The sequence below is a fragment of the Strix aluco genome, chromosome W (genome assembly GCF_031877795.1).
Source record: "Strix aluco isolate bStrAlu1 chromosome W, bStrAlu1.hap1, whole genome shotgun sequence".
Classification (NCBI taxonomy): Eukaryota; Metazoa; Chordata; class Aves; order Strigiformes; family Strigidae; genus Strix; species Strix aluco.
In genome coordinates, this window is record NC_133970.1 from 3,796,297 (window position 1) to 3,818,542 (window position 22,246).

Below are 22,246 nucleotides of genomic sequence, written 5' to 3' on the forward strand. Positions count from 1 at the left end.
CCTGTAGCAGTAGGTGACCACCCGAAAAGGGTGTCCCACCAGTTATACTCTGTATCCTTTTTTGCTCTTTCTAAAACTTGGTGTATTTCTTCCACATTGTGATGAACGGTTATTAAAGTTTTATGCCCGTTTTCCCTTACTTTATCTAAAATCTTAACTAAGTCTTTGTGTTGAAGTAGCTGCTTAACTAAAGTGAGATTCATTCCAATGGGTGTAGGTAGTAGATTATGTATTAACTTATAATTGGATTGTAGGAGTTGGTGAGACATGACCGGGGCCACATAGGAAAAATCACACCCGATGATCCTTGTAAAATTGCAAACACAGAGATTTGAATAATTTTTAGTCTCTACTCTGATTTTATCTACAGATAAGAATTCACAAGCCGTCCTCAAACATACACAACCTTTGCCGATATATATGAGTACTGTTTTAGGACTTTCATTGGGATGGACCTCAAAGTGGCAAATATTTTGTTCGGTATCTAAACAAATATCTTGTGCCTCAATGGCATTGCCTTCACAAATAAATCCTTGCTGTCCCCGTACAATGCAAGACTCTAAATTGATGGTTTGCCATCTTTCCTTTACCTTTCGGGCCCATACTCTATGCTCAGAAGGATAGAGTATGGTCCCGTTGTGATTCAGCCCTAATGCAATGACAGGGTAAATTTGGTATATGGTGGCATTGTAAATAGTGAGTACAAAGGTAGTAGCTGTGTTTGTGATTGGATCATAGGTAAAGTTTACCAGATTCCACCAGGATTGGAGTCTCCTTTCAAAATCAGTGGCACTGTCCCAAATTATTCTCCGAATTTCAGTAGGGAGGGTGCCTTCCTCACCTTCTTTTATAATTGAAGCAGCTACCGACTGCATCCATATTTGGGCCTGGATGCAGCTGAGAGCCAAAGATAGGTTATTTTGGAGCATACCGAGTGTATCTATAATCAATTCGTGATCTTTTATATTTACCTTTTCCCCTTTTGGTAATATATTTGATAACAGCCACTGGTTAGCCCCCAAAGCCAATAAGGAAGATCGCAAAGGCCGTTGTAAATTAGTTAAATCACTAACTGAGGTAGCCAATTTGTTCATTATTACCTCCGAATCAATACTATTTGAAACTCCCAATCCTGTTCCCAAAACACCGGTTAAGTCTCTCTGTGTTCTTTTCATATGAGGAGTTCGTTTTTGCAGCCAGGTTGTCCATCCCTCATAAGAGGTCTTTAGGAAAAGTGAACAGGCTGGCTGAATGTTTGAAACATTATTTTGCATCAATAATTCAACTCGTTTGAGAGACCACGCCGGGTTAAACAGCATTTGTTGTTGACCGGTATTTCTAATTGCATATGGTCCAATTCCAAAGATTCTTGGGCTAAACACAACAGTTGGTTGTGTTGGAACAGTATGAGCAGGAGTAGTTACAGTTTTCTCCTGTATGTTCAATGGAAATCGGAAAGATATAGCTTGATCTCCTGACTTGGTTCCTCCCAAACAAACTGGACACCAGTTGGGTTGCAGTAAATGCATACCAACAGGCCTCAGCCTCACAACGGGTTTGAGCTATTTTAGATTCTGTTCTGTCTCTGATAACTATTTGAGTTAAAGGGGGCTCGTTTGTTATATTGAATACTCTGCAGCCTATTTGTATCTCATCTCCTTCTTTAGCTGTCCAGGTATGGGATGAATTTTCCCATTTATATGTTTGAAGTGTTAGGTTATTACTTATTATGGCGGTTGCTAGCTTTATCCCATGCAAACCTTGACCCATACTCCCTGTACGTCCATAATAAGCGTCTGTCCAGGGCCATACTATTTGGTTAATTAGGGTGTGTTCAAAAGGTTGGTGGAATTGGTTAGTCATTCTAGCCCACCCTAGTGGTGTATTCATTGTGACTAAAACACCTAGCCAAGTTGTCCAATAACTCCAATAGAAGGCTGGCTGGATTCTATATATTTGTGTAGTTTTTCTTGGTCTCTTTTGTATCAGGGTGTTTGGCACTCCTATCTGGCCCTTCCCTCTCAGGGGCCTTTTTCTCCTCAGAGTAGGGCAGTAAAGTTTTTCCCACTTTAGTACGTCTCTGCCTCCTCTGCCTACTCTGCTGCTTAGAGCAGCAGGGTGTTCCATCTTCTCGGCAGCAGCTGTATTCTTCAGGGGTACGTTTACCTCTACTCCAGGACACATACGCCTCCCAGTTTTTAGCTTTGACCTCAGGTCCACGACAGGGGACCCAGGGGATCTGCTTTCTACAGATCACCCTTAGGATCTGAGGGTGATATTCAGTAGGCCAATTAGGGTGAGTGCACTCTGTTTCGGGTTTTATCCCTTTGGTAAATATTTCCCACCAAGTTTTCGAATCCTCAATTATTTTTCCCGTTTTTACTCCAATTTTTAGGGCCTGATTAGTTAATCTCCGTTCTTGTTGATAACACTGATTACAACTAGACCGGAGATTTATTCCATGTGCATTATGAATCCACCAGTCTTCTTTACATACATTACACTTTATGCATATAAAGGGAAAACAAATACAGGTTTCAATTGGACAAAATATCAGGGTCTCACTCATCGAGTCCTTCGTAGGCTCTTATCTCACAATGTGTAAGGTGTTCTCTCAGGTTTTCCGAAAGGTGACTCGTAGATCTCCGGGATTGCTGGTCACCTGCCAGGAAGGATCTTGTATGGGTCCTTTCACACAGCTTGCATGTGTCCACCCCTTCTCAGCAGTCCGAACAGCAGTCTCTGTAGTGATAAGAGCGACATAGGGTCCTTCCCAACGGGGGGTCAAAGAAGATTCTTTCCATGATTTAATTAATACTTTATCTCCTGGTTGGATTCGATGCATCGCTATATCTAAGGGAGGTCTTTGTACTACCATCCCCCGGGCCTGCAGTTGTTTTCTCCTCGCCATTAATTGTATCAGGTAGGATTTTATTCTTAATTCTTCGAGTCGGGGGTGATCCGGGGGTACTTCCAAGTCATAGGGCATCCCATATAGCATTTCAAAGGGAGAGATCCCTACATCGGCTCGGGGCTGGGTCCTGATGTTTAATAAGGCTAAGGGGAGGCATTTCACCCATGACATTTTGGTTTCCAACATTAACTTGGTAAGCTGCTTTTTTATTTCTCCATTCATGCGTTCAACTTTTCCTGAGCTCTGTGGGTGCCATGGGGTGTGGTATTGCCACTGTGTACCCAGGGCAGCCAGAGTCTCCTTGGCCACCCTGGATACAAAGTGTGGGCCCCTGTCTGAATCTATTACTTCTATTGTTCCATATTGAGGTATAATTTCTTCAAGTAATATCCTTGTCACTGTGTGGGCTGTGGCTCGTGCTGTGGGAAAGGCTTCCACAAAATGGTTTAGGTGATCTATGATCACTAATAAGTATTTATACCTCCCTACCTTTGGTAACTCGGTGAAGTCTGTATTTTTGCAAAAGGCCTATGAGCTAAATCTCTTCCCCCATATACTTGTTTTCTTATTTGATGTTTATTTACTTTTTGGCAAACGAGACATTCTCCTACTACCCGTTTGGCTATATCATATATTCCAATACACATATATTTGGTTGCGAATTGATCTACCAATGCTTGGGTTCCCCAATGAGTTTTTTCGTGAAATTGTTGCATTATTTTGGTAGCCACAGGTTTTGGGAGTATTTCTCGGCCATCCGGGAGTTCCCACCTCCCATTAGTCTTTTGCTCAATCCCCATTTGGTTTAGTTTTGCCTTCTCCTGTATAGTAAAGCTTAAGATTTCACAGGGTTTCCCATGAAAGAAACACCATTTGCGGCCTGGTCTGTCACATACACACTCTATGCCATCTACCCCAAAGTCATTCCAGCAAGCATAACAGGGGAGGTAATTACCTCCACAATTAACACACCGCTTTCTGGCCACTATAGGGTCGTCTAAGTGCAATACTAATAAAGCTGCCCTTTTTGCTTCTTGATCAGCAAGGTTATTCCCCCGTACTAAAGGATTTAGCCCCCTCTGGTGTCCCTTTAAGTGTACTACTGCAATTTCACTGGGCTCTCGTATAGCTTGTAAAATTTGTAATATTAACTCCTGATGTACTAGGTTCTTCCCCCGAGAATTGATTAAGCCTCTCTCTTCCCATATTTTCCCAAAGGTATGTACTACTCCGAAGGCATATCTAGAATCGGTATATATAGTTCCCACTTTTCCTTTTAGTAATTGTAAAGCCTTTAATATTGCATATAATTCGCATGCCTGTGCTGACCAGCCGGGACTCAGGGGTCCTGATTCTATCACCTTAAAGGTTTTTCCATCAATTATGGCATACCCTGATTTTCTTTTTCCTTCTACCACCCGAGAGGATCCATCTACAAATAATTTTTCTCCTTTCACTAATTCCTCTTCTTCCAAATCTGGTCTTATCTTAGTCTGCTCCTCGATGTTACGGAGGCAATCATGAAAAAGGTTTTGACTAGGTTCTCCATACAAAAATTGGGCTGGATTTTGTAATGATGTTGTTTCAAGGGTAAGGTGTGGAGATGTAATGAGGATTGCCTCATATTTTACCAGTCTAGCATCGGTTATCCATTTTTCTGCTTTTTGTTGTAACACACCTCTGATATTATGGGGTGATAGTACCTTTAACTCGCTACCAAAGGTTATTTTATGCGCTTCTTCAATCAACAAAGCGGCTGCCACCATGACTTGTAGGCACGAAGGCCATCCCCAACTTACGGGATCCAGTAATTTTGAAATATATGCTACTGGTTTCTTTTTTCCTGCCCATTCCTGGGCTAATACTCCAAATGCAGTTGCTTCCTCTATGTTGACAAATAAGAAAAATGGTCTTTTTAGGTCGGGCAAGCTCAGAACAGGAGCATTTACTAATTCGGTTTTTAATTCTTTTAACCGTTGGTCATCTTCCTGAGTCCATTTTAACAATCCATCTTTAGTTATTTTGGTGTATAAAAACTACCTTTCCACTGTATCCTTCGATCCACTGCCTACAGTATCCAAATAGTCCTAACAGCTGCCGGACTTGTTTCTTAGTTTTTGGACTTGTTAGGGAAAGTATCCCTTTAACTCTTTCCGGATCCAATTTCTTAGTTCCTTGACTTAATCGATGTCCTAGGTATTTAACTTCCTTTTCGACAAATTGTAATTTGGATTTTGACACCTTTAGTCCTTTTAGGCTCAGGAAATTTAACAATTTAATACTTTCTTCCCGCACTGCTTCCTCATCTTCCCCTGCTATTAGAAGATCATCTACGTACTGAACTAGGGTAAGGATATCTCCTATCCGGTAATCCTGTAAAATTTGTTCTAAAGCTTGCCCGAATAGGTTTGGGGATTCGGTGAACCCTTGGGGTAGGACTGTCCACCGGAGTTGAGTTTTCCTGTGGGTATCTGGGTCCTCCCATTCAAAAGCAAAATAGTTTCTGCATTCGTCTTTTAGGGGGCATGCCCAGAAAGCATCTTTCAAGTCTATTACACTGTACCACCGGTCGTTCGGGCCTAATTGACTCAAGAGAGTGTGTGGGTTAGCTACTACAGGGAATCTAGTTATAGTTCTTTTGTTAATTAGGTCATGGACTAATCTGTACCCCCCATCCGCCTTCTTGACGGGTAAAATGGGAGTGTTAAAAGGGGACATGCAGGGTTCCAATAATCCCTGCTTTATTAATCTCTGAATTTCTGGTTTCAATCCTCGCCTTCCCTCCTGAGGTAGGGGGTATTGCTTAATCCTCACCGGTACCTCAGGATCCCGGATGGTTACTATAAAAGGTTCAATATTCAATTTTCCCACTGTATCTGGAGTGTACCATATTTCAGGGTTAATTTTGGTTTCATCTTCTACCCGTAGGGGGCACAGTTTGATTTCAAGTTTGCGTTCTATTACTTCCAAACTAATTCCTAATTCAATCATTAGGTCTCTCCCCAGTAGGTTATAATCTGCCTCAGGTACTAACAGCAAGGATCCCATCCCCAATTTAGAATCTGTTTCAAGGAGCACATCTTTAATTACCAGTATTCCGAATGGTTCTCCTTTCGCCCCAACTACCTGTACTTTTTCCGATGAAATCTTACATCCTTGGGGCAGTGTTTGAACGGTGGATCTCTCTGCTCCTGAATCTACTAAAAAATCTACCTCCTGTTGCCGGGGACCTACTTTTAACTTTATCAAGGGCTCAGTTCGTTCTCGGGTCCCCAGCAGATAGAGCCCCTGACACCCCTAATCTTCTTTAAACATTCTCTCATCCATCATTCTCCTTCTGCAGCTCTTCTTTGTGTGACCTTTTCCTCCGCAGTAAAAGCAGATAATACTCCCTTTCTCCCTCCCCCTCTCTGGTTCCTTTGATCCACAGCCTGTTCTTTGACCTTCTTTTTTTCTCCCAGTACCATTTGCTCTCTGTCCTTCCCTTATCGCAGCTACCATCATTCTGGTATGCCTTTTTTGAGTCTCGTCCTTCCTTTGAACGTAGACTTTCTGTGCTTCTCTCAGTAATTCATCCAATCCCTGATCCTGCCAATCTTCTATTTTTTCTAACTTCTTTCTAATATCTGTCCATGCTTTCGCCACAAATTGTGTTTTTAACAATGCCTGTCCCACTGGTGTATTAGGGTCCAGTCCTGAGTAAAGTTGAAGATTTTTTCTCAGCCTCTCTAACCACTCGGTAGGGGTTTCATCCTTTTTCTGATGTTCACTAAAAGCTTTGTTTATATTTTGTCCTCTAGGGACTGATTCTCTTATACCCTGGACTACAATCGTCCTCAGGTCTTGCATATGGCCTCTATCAATTTCATTTTGATTATTCCAATTAGGTCGATTTAAAGGCCATTTTATATCTGCTGCCGGACCCTGTTGATGCTGTTGGTCCCAAATTCTCATTCCTGCTCTCCTGATCATGTCCCTTTCTTCAGCAGTGAATAGTATAGCCATTATGGCTTGTATTTCATCCCAGGTGTAGGTGTTTGGTCCTAAAAACTGATTCACCCGCTCTGCCACACCCAGCGGATCCTCCAATAGACTCCCCATCTCTTTTTTAAATTCTCTAATGTCCCCTGAATTAAGAGGGACTGTTACATATCCCATGCTGGGCTGGGGTCCTCCCATCGCAACCTCCCTTAGGGGGTACAAGCTGCTGTCACCCCGCCCTATTCTGGTTTGACTACGGGTTATTCGTCTTAGCTCTTCCGGGGACCCTGGTGGGGAGTCTGAATTCTCTGGGTCCTCCGGCGCAGTTGGAGGAGGTGAAGGCGCCGGAGGTGGGGGTGGAGGTATGTAAGGAGGGGGAGAGGTAGGAGGTTCATCCTCATCACGTACCTTCTTTTTCTTAGCCCTCTCTCCCTTTTCTTTTAGAGGATACAGATTTACTCGGGTATCTGATACTATCCATACCTGTGCATATTCACTTTCCTCCAAACTAAAGGGTTCCTTTGAATTGACATAAATGTTTAAGGCTTGACAGACCCACTCTTCAAAAGACCCAAAACCAGGCCAATAGAGATGGTCGCCTCTGATCTGTTTCCCTCCCCAAACCTCCATACAATAATAAATCATTTTTACTTTGTCCTTACCCCGCCTAGAGGGGTAATCTTCCCAATGCTTTAACATTAAGCCTAAAGGGCTATCTGGTGGTATTTGGGGGTACCTCACCTTGGGTCCCAAACCACCCATGGGATCAGAAGGCTTGCTCTTCTTCTGTCCCATCTTCCAGAGCGCCTTCACACACTCACACAATTCGCTTCCCCCTTTTCGTGACCCAGTCCCTCGCGGGATATGGGAACTGCACTACCGAGGGGTCCGCACTCGCTTCGCCCTGCTGGGCGTCTCACACACCACGCTCTGGGAAGCCCAAACCCAACCGAATGGATAACCGGCCTATACTCACGCAACCTTGCATCTTCGTCCGGGACTTCGTGCACAAAGATTACGGGGTTACCAGTATTCTTTTGCTCGTTGCCGATTTTTAGGGTTCGTCGGTTGGGGCTCCGGCGGAGCAATCCTCAGGCAGGGGCCGCTATTCAGCGGGGCGCCTCCCCCGTATGGGGCTCCACCAGAAATCCGTGATCCGAGTCACGGCACCAATTTTGTTATAAACTTTTTCTTGCCAAAATGATGCAAGTTAGGACAAATCGAATTTCAATTATTTATTTCAGCAAGCAGCAATAAGCAAAACAGCGCTGGGTGGCCGGGGAGTCCTTGCTCCACCAACGGCGTGTGCGCACTTCCCTAGGGTCCGTCTTTTTATATCCTCCGCCTTCCGGTATCTGTGCCTCTTCAAAAGGTGTACTCTGCGTCTGCGCGCCTTGTTGTTAGGGGGTCGTTTCCTGCATCCTGGTGGTCGTGGGTATGAAGGGATGAAGGCTCCGCGTCTTCCTCGCATCACGAACTCCTCGTATTTCCTGTTTTCCTGAAAGCAGTCTCACAAGCTTTTCTTTATACCTTATAAGGTAACACAGAGTACAGACACTTTCCCTTTGTCCTTCTCAATCCCCCTTTTCCCTCCTTTCAGTCTCTTGCACAGTAGAAGTCCTTGCTTCAGCAAATTTAGATAAGCACTTATAGTCTGTTAGTCGTTACACAATGTAATAGTTAAGATTAATCTTAGGCTTACATAGTTTATGGAATAACATAGCACAAGCTCCCAGTATCTTTAACGGAATTTGATGAACAAACAGTTTGCTGTCTATCACAGATAGAGGCTTGGAATTTACAAATGCGCATTTGTACCCTAAAACTGAGGCTTTGGCCCCAAGCAAGGAGGCATCCAACCCTAGGATGAAAGCTTTGGACCGTATAAATGAAGCTTTGTGCCCTGGAAATGACGGTTTGTGCATTAAACTGTGGCCTTGGAGCACAAAAAGAGGCTTTCGACCCTACAATCAAAACTTAGAACTCTATAAATGAAGATTTGGCCCTCAAATGAGGATATGTACGACAGGAATGAGCTTTTAGAGCTCAGATCTCGTCGAGAGTTGAGCTCAGGCAGCGGAGAGCTCAGCTCAGGCGGTGGAGAGCTGAGCTCAGGTGGTGGAGAGTTCAGCTCTGCTTGAGAGGTGGACTCAGGCGGTCAAGAGCTCAGCTCAAGCGGAGGAGAGCTCAGGTCAGTTGGTGGAGTGCTCACCTCAGGCGGTGGAGAGCTCAGCTCTGGTCGAGAGCTCAGTTCAAGCGATGGAGAGCTGAGCGCAGGTGGTGGAGAGCTGAGCGCAGGCGGTGGAGAGCTGAGCTGAGGTGGTGGAGAGCTTAGGTCACATGGTGCAGAGCTCAGCTCTGGTGGAGAGCTGAGCTCAGGTGGTGGAGAGCTGAGCTCACGCTTTGGAGAGCGGAGCGCAGGCGGTGGAAGGCTGAGCACAGGGGGTGGAGAGCTCACGTGGTTTAGAGCTCAGCCCAGGCGGTGGAGATCTGAGTGCAGGCGGTGGAGAGCGGAGCTCAGCCCGTGGAGAGCTGAGCTGAGGCGGTGGAGAGCTTAGGTCACAGAATCAGAATCACAGAATCACAGAATCAACTAGGTTGCAAAGGACCTTGAAGATCATCTAGTCCAACCATTAACCTAGCACTGCCAGTTCCCATCTACACCATATCTCTCAGCGCTATGTCGACCCTACTCTTAAACACCTCCAGGGCTGGGGACTCCACCACCTCCCTGGGCAAGCCATTCCACTGCCTAATAACCCGTTCTGTAAAGAAATACTTCCTGACATCTAGTCTAAACCTTCCCTGGCGCAACTTGTGGCCATTGCCTCTTGTCCTATCGGTTATCACTTGGTTAAAAAGGCTCATCCCCAGCTCTCTGCAACCTCCTTTCAGAAAGCTGTAGAGGGCGATGAGGTCACGCGGTGGAGAGCTCAGCTCTGGTGGAGAGCTGAGCTCCGGTGGTGGAGAGCTGAGCTCATGCGGTGGAGAGCGGAGAGCAGGCAGTGGAGAGCTGAGCGCAGGCGGTGGACAGCTCACGTGGTTTAGAGCTCAGCGCAGGCGGTGGAGAGCTGAGCTCAGGCAGTGGAGAGCTCAGCTCTGGTTGAGAGCTGAGCGCAGGCGGTGGAGAGCTGAGCGCAGGTAGTGGAGACTGGAGCGCAGGCGGTGGAGAGCGGAGCACAGGCAGTGGAGGGCTGAGGTCAGGTGGTGGAGAGCTCAGCTCTGGTCGAGAGCTGAGCTCATGCCGTGGAGAGCTCAGCTCTGGTCGAGAGCGGAGCGCAGTCGTAGGAGAGCAGCGTGCAGGCGGTGGAGAGCGGCGCGCAGGCGGTAGAGAGCGGAGTACGGGAAGTGGAGGGCTGCGGTCAGGCAGTGGAGAACTCGGCTCTGGTTGAGAGCTGAGCTCAGCTGGTGGAGCGCTGAGCGCAGGCGGTGGTGAGCTGAGCGCAATTGGTGGAGAAATGTGCTCAGGCGGTGGAGAGCTCAGCTCTGGTCGAGAGCTGAGCTCAGGCGGTGGAGAGCTGAGCGCAGGCAATCGAGAGCTCACCTCTGGTCGAGAGCGGAGCGCAGTCGTAGGAGAGCAGCGTGCAGGCGGTGGAGAGCGGAGCACAGGCAGTGGAGAGCTGAGGTCAGGCGGTGGAGAACTCGGCTCTGGTTGAGAGCTGAGCTCACGTGGTGGAGAGCTGAGCGCAGGCGGTGGAGAGGTCAGCTCTGGTCACGAGCTGAGCTCAGGCGGTGGAGAGCTGAGCTCTGGTGGAGAGCGGAGCTCAGGTGATGGAGAGCTGAGCTCAGGCGGGGGAAAGCTGAGATCAGGCAGTGGAGAGCTGAGGTCAGGCGGTGGAGAGCTGGGCGCAGGCGGTGGAGAACTTGGTTATGGTTGAGAGCTGAGCTCAGGTGGTGGAGAGCGGCGTGCAGTCGGTGGAGAGCTGAGCGCAGTCGGTGGAGAGCTGAGCTCTGGTGGAGAGCTGAGCTCAGGTGGTAGAGAGCTGAGCGCAGGTGGTGGAGAGTGGAGCGCAGGCAGTGGAGAGTGGAGCGCAGACGGTGGAGAGTGGAGCGCAGGCGGTGGTGAGGTGAGCGAAGGTGCTGGAGAGCTCATGCGGTTTAGAGCTCAGCAGAGGCGGTGGAGAGCTCAGTTCTGGTCAAGAGCTGAGCTAAGGCGGTGGAGAGCGGATCGCAGGCGGTGGAGAGCTCAGTTCTGGTCGAGAGCTGAGCTCAGGCGGTGGAGAGCGGAGCGCAGGCGGTGGAGAGCTGAGCGGGGTCGGTGGAGAGCTGAGCTCATGCGGTGGAGAGCTTAGGTCACAGAATCAGAATCACAGAATCACAGAATCAACTAGGTTGCAAAGGACATTGAAGATCATCTAGTCCAACCATTAACCTAGCACTGCCAGTTCCCATCTACACCATATCTCTCAGCCCTATGTCGACCCTACTCTTAAACACCTCCAGGGATGGGGACTCCACCACCTCCCTGGGCAAGCCATTCCACTGCCTAATAACCCGTTCTGTAAAGAAATACTTCCTGACATCTAGTCTAAACCTTCCCTGGCGCAACTTGTGGCCATTGCCTCTTGTCCTATCGGTTATCACTTGGTTAAAAAGGCTCATCCCCAGCTCTCTGCAACCTCCTTTCAGAAAGCTGTAGAGGGCGATGAGGTCACGCGGTGGAGAGCTCAGCTCTGGTGGAGAGCTTAGCTCCGGTGGTGGAGAGCTGAGCGCAGGCGGTGGAGAGCTCACGTGGTTTAGAGCTCAGCGCAGGCGGTGGAGAGCTCAGCTCAGGCAGTGGAGAGATCAGCTCTGGTCGAGAGCTGAGTGCAGGCGGTGGAGAGCTGAGCGCAGGTAGTGGAGACTGGAGCGCAGGCGGTGGAAAGCGGAGCACAGGCAGTGGAGGGCTGAGGTCAGGTGGTGGAGAGCTCAGCTCTGATCGAGAGCTGAGCTCATGCCGTGGAGAGCTCAGCTCTGGTCGAGAGCGGAGCGCAGTCGTAGGAGAGCAGCGTGCAGGCGGTGGAGAGCTGAGCGCAATTGGTGGAGAACTGTGCTCAGGCGGTGGAGAGCTCAGCTCTGGTCTAGAGCTGAGCTCAGGCGGTGGAGAGCTGAGCGCAGGCAATCGAGAGCTCACCTCTGGTCGAGAGCGGAGCGCAGTCGTATGAGAGCAGCGTGCAGGCAGTGGAGAGCGGAGCAAAGGCAGTGGAGAGCTGAGGTCAGGCGGTGGAGAACTCGGCTCTGGTTGAGAGCTGAGCTCAGGTGGTGGAGAGCTGAGCGCAGGCGGTGGAGAGGTCAGCTCTGGTCACGAGCTGAGCTCAGGCGGTGGAGAGCTGAGCGCAGGCGAAGGAGAGGTCAGCTCTGGTCACGAGCTGAGCTCAGGCGGTGGAGAGCTGAGCTCTGGTGGAGAGCTGAGCTCAGGTGGTGGAGAGCTGAGCTCAGGCGGGGGAAAGCTGAGATCAGGCAGTGGAGAGCTGAGGTCAGGCGGTGGAGGGCTGAGCGTAGGCGGTGGAGAACTCGGTTCTGGTTGAGAGCTGAGCTCAGGTGGTGGAGAGCTGAGCGCAGGCGGTGGAGAGCTGAGCACAGGCGGTGGAGAGCGGCGTGCAGTCAGTGGAGAGCTGAGCGCAGGCGGTGGAGAGCTGAGCTCTGGTGGAGAGCTGAGCTCAGGTGGTAGAGAGCTGAGCGCAGGTGGTGGAGAGTGGAGCGCAGGCAGTGGAGAGGTGAGCGAAGGTGCTGGAGAGCTCATGCGGTTTAGAGCTCAGCAGAGGCGGTGGAGAGCTCAGTTCTGGTCGAGAGCTTAGCTAAGGCGGTGGAGAGCGGAGCGCAGGCGGTGGAGAGTTCAGCTCTGGTCAAGAGCTGAGCTCAGGCAGTGGAGAGCTGAGCTCTGGTGGAGAGCTGAGCTCAGGTGGTGGAGAGCTGAGCTCAGGTGGTGGAGAGCTGAGCTCAGGCGGTGGAGAGCGGCGCGCAGGCGGTGGAGAGCTGAGCGCAGGTGGTGAAGACTGGAGCGCAGGCGGTGGAGAGTGAGCGCAGGCCGTGGAGAGCTGAGCACAGGTGGCGGAGAGCTGAGTGCAGGCGGTTGAGAGCTGAGCGGGATAGGTGGAGAGCTCACGCGGTTTAGAGCTCAGCGCAGGCGGTGGAGAGCTGAGGTCAGGCGGTGGAGAGCTGAGCGCAGGCGGTGGAGAACTCGGTTCTGGTTGAGAGCTGAGCTCAGGTGGTGGAGAGCTGAACTTAGGCAGTCGAGAGCTCAGCTCTGGTCGAGAGTGGAGAGCAGTTGTAGGAGAGCAGCGTGCAGGCAGTGGAGGGCGGCGCGCAGGCGGTGGAGAGTGGAGCACAGGCGGTGGAGAGGTGAGCGCAGGCGGTGGAGAGCAGAGTGCAGGCGGTGGAGAACTCGGGAGTAGCTGAGAGGTGAGCTCAGGTGGTGGACAGCTGAGCGCAGGCGGTGGAGACTGGAGTGTGGGCGGTGGAGATTGGAGCGCAGGCCGTGGAGAGCGGAGCGCAGGCCGTGGAGAGCTCAGTTCTGGTCGAGAGCTGAACTCAGGCGGTGGAGAGTGAGCGCAGGCCGTGGAGAGCTGAGCGCAAGTGCTGGAGAGCTCATGCGGTTTAGAGCTCAGCGCAAGCGGTGGAGAGCTGAGCTCTGGTGGAGAGCTGAGCTCAGGTGGTGGAGAGCTGAGCGCAGGAGGTGGAGAGCTCAGCTCTGGTCCAGAGCTGAGCACAGGCGTTGGAGATCTGAGCTCAGGTGGTCGAGAGCTCAGCTCCGGTCGAGAGCGGAGCGCAGTCGTAGGAGAGCAGCGTGCAGGCGGTGGAGAGCAGCGCGCAGGCGGTGGAGAGCGGAGCGCAGGCGGTGGAGAGCTGAGGTCAGGCGTTGGAGAGCTGAGCGCAGGCGGTGGTGAACTCGGTTCTAGTTGAGATCTGAGCTCAGGTGGTGGAGAGCTGAGCTCAGGCGGTGGAGTGCTGAGCTCAGGCCATGGAGATCTGAAGTCAGGCAGTCGAGAGCTCAGCTCTGGTCAAGAGCGGAGCGCAGTCGTAGGAGAGCAGTGTGCAGGCGGTGGAGAGCGGCGCGCAGGCGGTGGAGAGCAGAGCAAAGGCAGTGGAGAGCTGAGCGCAGGCGGTGGAGAGTTCAGCTCGGGTCAAGAGCTGAGCGCAGGCGGTGGAGAGTTCAGCTCTGGTCAAGAGCTGAGCTCAGGCAGTGGAGAGCTGAGCTCTGGTGGAGAGCTGAGCTCAGGTGGTGGAGAGCTGAGCTCAGGCGGCGGAGAGCGGCGCGCAGGCGGTGGAGAGCTGAGCGCAGGTGGTGAAGACTGGAGCGCAGGCGCTGGAGAGTGAGCGCAGGCTGTGGAGAGCTGAGCACAGGTGGCGGAGAGCTGAGTGCAGGCGGTTGAGAGCTGAGCGGGATCGGTGGAGAGCTCACGCGGTTTAGAGCTCAGCGCAGGCGGTGGAGAGCTGAGCTCAGCCGGTGGAGAGCTGAGCTGAGGCGGTGGAGAGCTTAGGTCACAGAATCAGAATCACAGAATCACAGAATCAACTAGGTTGCAAAGGACCTTGAAGATCATCTAGTCCAACCATTAACCTAGCACTGCCAGTTCCCATCTACACCATATCTCTCAGCGCTATGTCGACCCTACTCTTAAACACCTCCAGGGCTGGGGACTCCACCACCTCCCTGGGCAAGCCATTCCACTGCCTAATAACCCGTTCTGTAAAGAAATACTTCCTGACATCTAGTCTAAACCTTCCCTGGCGCAACTTGTGGCCATTGCCTCTTGTCCTATCGCTTATCACTTGGTTAAAGAGGCTCATCCCCAGCTCTCTGCAACCTCCTTTCAGACAGCTGTAGAGGGCAATGAGGTCACGCAGTGGAGAGCTCAGCTCTGGTGGAGAGCTCAGCTCCCGTGGTGGAGAGCTGAGCTCATGCGGTGGAGAGCGGAGCGCAGCCAGTAGAGAGCTCATCGCAGGCATTGGAGAGCTGAGCGCAGGTGGTGGAGACTGGAGCGCAGGCGGTGGAGACTGGAGCGCAGGCCGTGGAGACCTGAGTGCAGTAGGCGGAGAGCTGAGTGCAGGCGGTGGAGAGCTGTGCGCAAGTGCTGGAGAGCTCATGCGGTTTAGAGCTCAGCACAGGCGGTGGAGAGCTGAGCTCAGGCGGAGGAGAGCTGAGCTCTGGTCGAGAGCGGAGCACAGTCTTAGGAGATCAGCGTGGAGGCAGTGGAGAGCGGCGCGCAGGCGGTGGAGAGCGGAGCACAGGCAGTGGCGGGCTGAGGTCAGGCGGTGGAGAACTCAGCTCTGGTTGAGAGCTGAGCTCAGCTGGTGGAGAGCTGAGCACAGGCGGTGGTGAGCTGAGCGTAGGCGGTGGAGAGCTCAGCTCTGGTCGAGAGCTGAGCTCAGGCGGTGGAGATCTGAACTCAGGCAGTCGAGAGCTCAGCTCTGGTCAAGAGCGGAGCGCAGTCGTAGGAGAGCAGCGTGCAGGCGGTGGAGAGCGGCGCGCAGGCGGTGGAGAGCAGAGCACAGGCAGTGGAGAGCTGAGCGCAGGCAGTGGAGAGTTCAGCTCTGGTCAAGAGCTGAGCGCAGGCGGTGGAGAGTTCAGCTCTGGTCAAGAGCTGAGCTCAGGCAGTGGAGAGCTGAGCTCTGGTGGAGAGCTGAGCTCAGGTGGTGGAGAGCTGAGCTCAGGCGGTGAAGAGCGGCGCGCAGGCGGTGGAGAGCTGAGCGCAGGTGGTGAAGACTGGAGCGCAGGCGGTGGAGAGTGAGCGCAGGCCGTGGAGAGCTGAGCACAGGTGGCGGAGAGCTGAGTGCAGGCGGTTGAGAGCTGAGCGGGATCGGTGGAGAGCTCACGCGGTTTAGAGCTCAGCGCAGGCGGTGGAGAGCTGAGGTCAGGCGGTGGAGAGCTGAGCGCAGGCGATGGAGAACTCGGTTCTGGTTGAGAGCTGAGCTCAGGTGGTGGAGAGCTGAACTTAGGCAGTCGAGAGCTCAGCTCTGGTCGAGAGTGGAGAGCAGTCGTAGGAGAGCAGCGTGCAGGCAGTGGAGGGCGGCGCGCAGGCGGTGGAGAGTGGAGCACAGGCGGTGGAGAGGTGAGCGCAGGCGGTGGAGAGCAGAGTGCAGGCGGTGGAGAACTCGGGAGTAGCTGAGAGGTGAGCTCAGGTGGTGGACAGCTGAGCGCAGGCGGTGGACAGCTGAGCGCAGGCGGTGGAGACTGGAGTGCGGGCGGTGGAGAGTGGAGCGCAGGCCGTGCAGAGCGGAGCGCAGGCCATGGAGAGCTCAGTTCTGGTCGAGAGCTGAACTCAGGCGGTGGAGAGTGAGCGCAGGCCGTGGAGAGCTGAGCGCAAGTGCTGGAGAGCTCATGCGGTTTAGAGCTCAGCGCAAGCGGTGGAGAGCTGAGCTCTGGTGGAGAGCTGAGCTCAGGTGGTGGAGAGCTGAGCGCAGGAGGTGGAGAGCTCAGCTCTGGTCCAGAGCTGAGCACAGGCGTTGGAGATCTGAGCTCAGGTGGTCGAGAGCTCAGCTGCGGTCGAGAGCGGAGCGCAGTCGTAGGAGAGCAGCGTGCAGGCGGTGGAGAGCAGCGCGCAGGCGGTGGAGAGCGGAGCGCAGGCGGTGGAGAGCTGAGGTCAGGCGTTGGAGAGCTGAGCGCAGGCGGTGGTGAACTCGGTTCTAGTTGAGAGCTGAGCTCAGGTGGTGGAGAGCTGAGCTCAGGCGGTGGAGTGCTGAGCTCAGGCGGTGGAGATCTGAAGTCAGGCAGTCGAGAGCTCAGGTCTGGTCAAGAGCGGAGCGCAGTCGTAGGAGAGCAGCGTGCAGGCGGTGGAGAGCGGCGCGCAGGCGGTGGAGAGCTGAGCGCAGGTGGTGAAGACTGGAGTGCAGGCGGTGGAGAGTGAGCGCAGGCCGTGGAGAGCTGAGCACAGGTGGCGGAGAGCTGAGTGCAGGCGGTTGAGAGCTGAGCGGGATCGGTGGAGAGCTCATGCGGTTTAGAGCTCAGCGCAGGCGGTGGAGAGCTGAGCTCAGCCGGTGGAGAGCTGAGCTGAGGCGGTGGAGAGCTTAGGTCACAGAATCAGAATCACAGAATCACAGAATCAACTAGGTTGGAAAGGACCTTGAAGATCATCTAGTCCAACCATTAACCTAGCACTGCCAGTTCCCATCTACACCATATCTCTCAGCGCTATGTCGACCCTACTCTTAAACACCTCCAGGGCTGGGGACTCCACCACCTCCCTGGGCAAGCCATTCCACTGCCTAATAACCCGTTCTGTAAAGAAATACTTCCTGACATCTAGTCTAAACCTTCCCTGGCGCAACTTGTGGCCATTGCCTCTTGTCCTATCTCTTATCACTTGGTTAAAGAGGCTCATCCCCAGCTCTCTGCAACCTCCTTTCAGACAGCTGTAGAGGGCAATGAGGTCACGCGGTGGAGAGCTCAGCTCTGGTGGAGAGCTTAGCTCCGGTGGTGGAGAGCTTAGCTCCGGTGGTGGAGAGCTGAGCTCATGCGGTGGAGAGCGGAGCGCAGCCAGTAGAGAGCTCATCGCAGGCATTGGAGAGCTGAGCGCAGGTGGTGGAGACTGGAGCGCAGGCGGTGGAGACTGGAGCGCAGGCCGTGGAGAGCTGAGTGCAGGAGGCGGAGAGCTGAGTGCAGGCGGTGGAGAGCTGTGCGCAAGTGCTGGAGAGCTCATGCGGTTTAGAGCTCAGCACAGGCGGTGGAGAGCTGAGCTCAGGCGGAGGAGAGCTGAGCTCTGGTCGAGAGCGGAGCACAGTCTTAGGAGATCAGCGTGGAGGCAGTGGAAAGCGGCGCGCAGGCGGTGGAGAGCGGAGCACAGGCAGTGGCGGGCTGAGGTCAGGCGGTGGAGAACTCGGCTCTGGTTGAGAGCTGAGCTCAGCTGGTGGAGAGCTGAGCTCAGGCGGTGGAGATCTGAACTCAGGCAGTCGAGAGCTCAGCTCTGGTCAAGAGCGGAGCGCAGTCGTAGGAGAGCAGCGTGCAGGCGGTGGAGAGCAGAGCACAGGCAGTGGAGAGCTGAGCGCAGGCGGTGGAGAGTTCAGCTCTGGTCAAGAGCTGAGCTCAGGCAGTGGAGAGCTGAGCTCTGGTGGAGAGCTGAGCTCAGGTGGTGGAGAGCTGAGCTCTGGTCGAGAGCGGAGCACAGTCTTAGGAGATCAGCGTGGAGGCAGTGGAAAGCGGCGCGCAGGCGGTGGAGAGCGGAGCACAGGCAGTAGCGGGCTGAGGTCAGGGGGTGGAGAACTCGGCTCTGGTTGAGAGCTGAGCTCAGCTGGTGGAGAGCTGAGCACAGGCGGTGGAGATCTGAGCTCAGGTGGTCGAGAGCTCAGCTCTGGTCGAGAGCGGAGCGCAGTCGTAGGAGAGCAGCGCGCAGGCGGTGGAGAGCGGAGCGCAGGCGGTGGAGAGCTGAGGTCAGGCGTTGGAGAGCTGAGCGCAGTCGGTGGTGAACTCTGTTCTAGTTGAGAGCTGAGCTCAGGTGGTGGAGAGCTGAGCTCAGGCAGTGGTGTGCTGAGCTCAGGCGGTGGAGATCTGAAGTCAGGCAGTCGAGAGCTCAGCTCTGGTCAAGAGCGGAGCGCAGTCGTAGGAGAGCAGCGTGCAGGCGGTGGAGAGCGGCGCGCAGGCGGTGGAGAGCTGAGCGCAGGTGGTGAAGACTGGAGTGCAGGCGGTGGAGAGTGAGCGCAGGCCGTGGAGAGCTGAGCACAGGTGGCGGAGAGCTGAGTGCAGGCGGTTGAGAGCTGAGCGGGATCGGTGGAGAGCTCATGCGGTTTAGAGCTCAGCGCAGGCGGTGGAGAGCTGAGCTCAGCCGGTGGAGAGCTGAGCTGAGGCGGTGGAGAGCTTAGGTCACAGAATCAGAATCACAGAATCACAGAATCAACTAGGTTGGAAAGGACCTTGAAGATCATCTAGTCCAACCATTAACCTAGCACTGCCAGTTCCCATCTACACCATATCTCTCAGCGCTATGTCGACCCTACTCTTAAACACCTCCAGGGCTGGGGACTCCACCACCTCCCTGGGCAAGCCATTCCACTGCCTAATAACCCGTTCTGTAAAGAAATACTTCCTGACATCTAGTCTAAACCTTCCCTGGCGCAACTTGTGGCCATTGCCTCTTGTCCTATCTCTTATCACTTGGTTAAAGAGGCTCATCCCCAGCTCTCTGCAACCTCCTTTCAGACAGCTGTAGAGGGCAATGAGGTCACGCGGTGGAGAGCTCAGCTCTGGTGGAGAGCTTAGCTCCGGTGGTGGAGAGCTTAGCTCCGGTGGTGGAGAGCTGAGCTCATGCGGTGGAGAGCGGAGCGCAGCCAGTAGAGAGCTCATCGCAGGCATTGGAGAGCTGAGCGCAGGTGGTGGAGACTGGAGCGCAGGCGGTGGAGACTGGAGCGCAGGCCGTGGAGAGCTGAGTGCAGGAGGCGGAGAGCTGAGTGCAGGCGGTGGAGAGCTGTGCGCAAGTGCTGGAGAGCTCATGCGGTTTAGAGCTCAGCACAGGCGGTGGAGAGCTGAGCTCAGGCGGAGGAGAGCTGAGCTCTGGTCGAGAGCGGAGCACAGTCTTAGGAGATCAGCGTGGAGGCAGTGGAAAGCGGCGCGCAGGCGGTGGAGAGCGGAGCACAGGCAGTGGCGGGCTGAGGTCAGGCGGTGGAGAACTCGGCTCTGGTTGAGAGCTGAGCTCAGCTGGTGGAGAGCTGAGCTCAGGCGGTGGAGATCTGAACTCAGGCAGTCGAGAGCTCAGCTCTGGTCAAGAGCGGAGCGCAGTCGTAGGAGAGCAGCGTGCAGGCGGTGGAGAGCAGAGCACAGGCAGTGGAGAGCTGAGCGCAGGCGGTGGAGAGTTCAGCTCTGGTCAAGAGCTGAGCTCAGGCAGTGGAGAGCTGAGCTCTGGTGGAGAGCTGAGCTCAGGTGGTGGAGAGCTGAGCTCTGGTCGAGAGCGGAGCACAGTCTTAGGAGATCAGCGTGGAGGCAGTGGAAAGCGGCGCGCAGGCGGTGGAGAGCGGAGCACAGGCAGTAGCGGGCTGAGGTCAGGGGGTGGAGAACTCGGCTCTGGTTGAGAGCTGAGCTCAGCTGGTGGAGAGCTGAGCACAGGCGGTGGAGATCTGAGCTCAGGTGGTCGAGAGCTCAGCTCTGGTCGAGAGCGGAGCGCAGTCGTAGGAGAGCAGCGCGCAGGCGGTGGAGAGCGGAGCGCAGGCAGTGGAGAGCTGAGGTCAGGCGTTGGAGAGCTGAGCGCAGTCGGTGGTGAACTCTGTTCTAGTTGAGAGCTGAGCTCAGGTGGTGGAGAGCTGAGCTCAGGCAGTGGTGTGCTGAGCTCAGGCGGTGGAGATCTGAAGTCAGGCAGTCGAGAGCTCAGCTCTGGTCAAGAGCGGAGCGCAGTCGTAGGAGAGCAGCGTGCAGGCGGTGGAGAGCGGCGCGCAGGCGGTGGAGAGCAGAGCACAGGCAGTGGAGAGCTGAGCGCAGGCGGTGGAGAGTTCAGCTCTGGTCAAGAGCTGAGCTCAGGCAGTGGAGAGCTGAGCTCTGGTGGAGAGCTGAGCTCAGGTGGTGGAGAGCTGAGCTCAGGCGGCGGAGAGCGGCGCGCAGGCGGTGGAGAGCTGAGTGCAGGTGGTGAAGACTGGAGTGCAGGCGGTGGAGAGTGAGCGCAGGCCGTGGAGAGCTGAGCACAGGTGGCGGAGAGCTGAGTGCAGGCGGTTGAGAGCTGAGCGGGATAGGTGGAGAGCTCACGCGGTTTAGAGCTCAGCGCAGGCGGTGGAGAGCTGAGCTCAGCCGGTGGAGAGCTGAGCTCAGGCGGTGGAGTGCTGAGCTCAGGCGGTGGAGATCTGAAGTCAGGCAGTCGAGAGCTCAGCTCTGGTCAAGAGCGGAGCGCAGTCGTAGGAGAGCAGCGTGCAGGCGGTGGAGAGCGGCGCGCAGGTGGTGGAGAGCAGAGCACAGGCAGTGGAGAGCTGAGCGCAGGCGGTGGAGAGCTGAGCGGGGTCGGTGGAGAGCTGAGCTGAGGCGGTGGAGAGCTTAGGTCACAGAATCAGAATCACAGAATCACAGAATCAACTAGGTTGCAAAGGACCTTGAAGATCATCTAGTCCAACCATTAACCTAGCACTGCCAGTTCCCATCTACACCATATCTCTCAGCGCTATGTCGACCCTACTCTTAAACACCTCCAGGGCTGGGGACTCCACCACCTCCCTGGGCAAGCCATTCCACTGCCTAATAACCCGTTCTGTAAAGAAATACTTCCTGACATCTAGTCTAAACCTTCCCTGGCGCAACTTGTGGCCATTGCCTCTTGTCCTATCTCTTATCACTTGGTTAAAGAGTCTCATCCCCAGCTCTCTGCAACCTCCTTTCAGACAGCTGTAGAGGGCGATGAGGTCACGCGGTGGAGAGCTCAGCTCTGGTGGAGAGCTTAGCTCCGGTGGTGGAGAGCTGAGCTCTGGTCGAGAGCGGAGCACAGTCTTAGGAGATCAGCGTGGAGGCAGTGGAGAGCGGCGTGCAGGCGGTGGAGAGCGGAGCACAGGCAGTGGAGGGCTGAGGTCAGGCGGTGGAGAACTCGGCTCTGGTTGAGAGCTGAGCTCAGGTGGTGGAGAGCTGAGCGCAGGCGGTGGTGAGCTGAGCGCAGGCGGTGGAGAGCTGAGCTCTGGTGGAGAGCTGATCTCAGGTGCTGGAGAGCTGAGCGCAGGCGTTGGAGGGCTGAGCTCTGGTGGAGAGCTGAGCTCAGGTGGTGGAGAGCTGAGCGCAGGTGGTGGAGAGTGGAGCGCAGGCGGTGTAGAGGTGAGCGCAGGTGCTGGAGATCTCATGCGGTTTAGAGCTCAGCAGAGGCGGTGGAGAGCTGAGCTCTGGTCGAGAGCTTAGCGCATGCAGTGGCGAGCTAAGCGCAGGTGGTGGAGAGCTCAGTTCTAGTCGAGAGCTGAGCTCAGGCGGTGGAGAGCGGAGCGCAGGCGGTGGAGAGCTGAGCTCAGCCGGTGGAGAGCTGAGCTGAGGCGGTGGAGAGCTTAGGTCACAGAATCAGAATCACAGAATCACAGAATCAACTAGGTTGCAAAGGACCTTGAAGATCATCTAGTCCAACCATTAACCTAGCACTGCCAGTTCCCATCTACACCATATCTCTCAGCGCTATGTCGACCCTACTCTTAAACACCTCCAGGGCTGGGGACTCCACCACCTCCCTGGGCAAGCCATTCCACTGCCTAATAACCCGTTCTGTAAAGAAATACTTCCTGACATCTAGTCTAAACCTTCCCTGGCGCAACTTGTGGCCATTGCCTCTTGTCCTATCGCTTATCACTTGGTTAAAGAGGCTCATCCCCAGCTCTCTGCAACCTCCTTTCAGACAGCTGTAGAGGGCGATGAGGTCACGCGGTGGAGAGCTCAGCTCTGGTGGAGAGCTTAGCTCCAGTGGTGGAGAGTTGATCTCATGCCGTGGACAGCGGAGC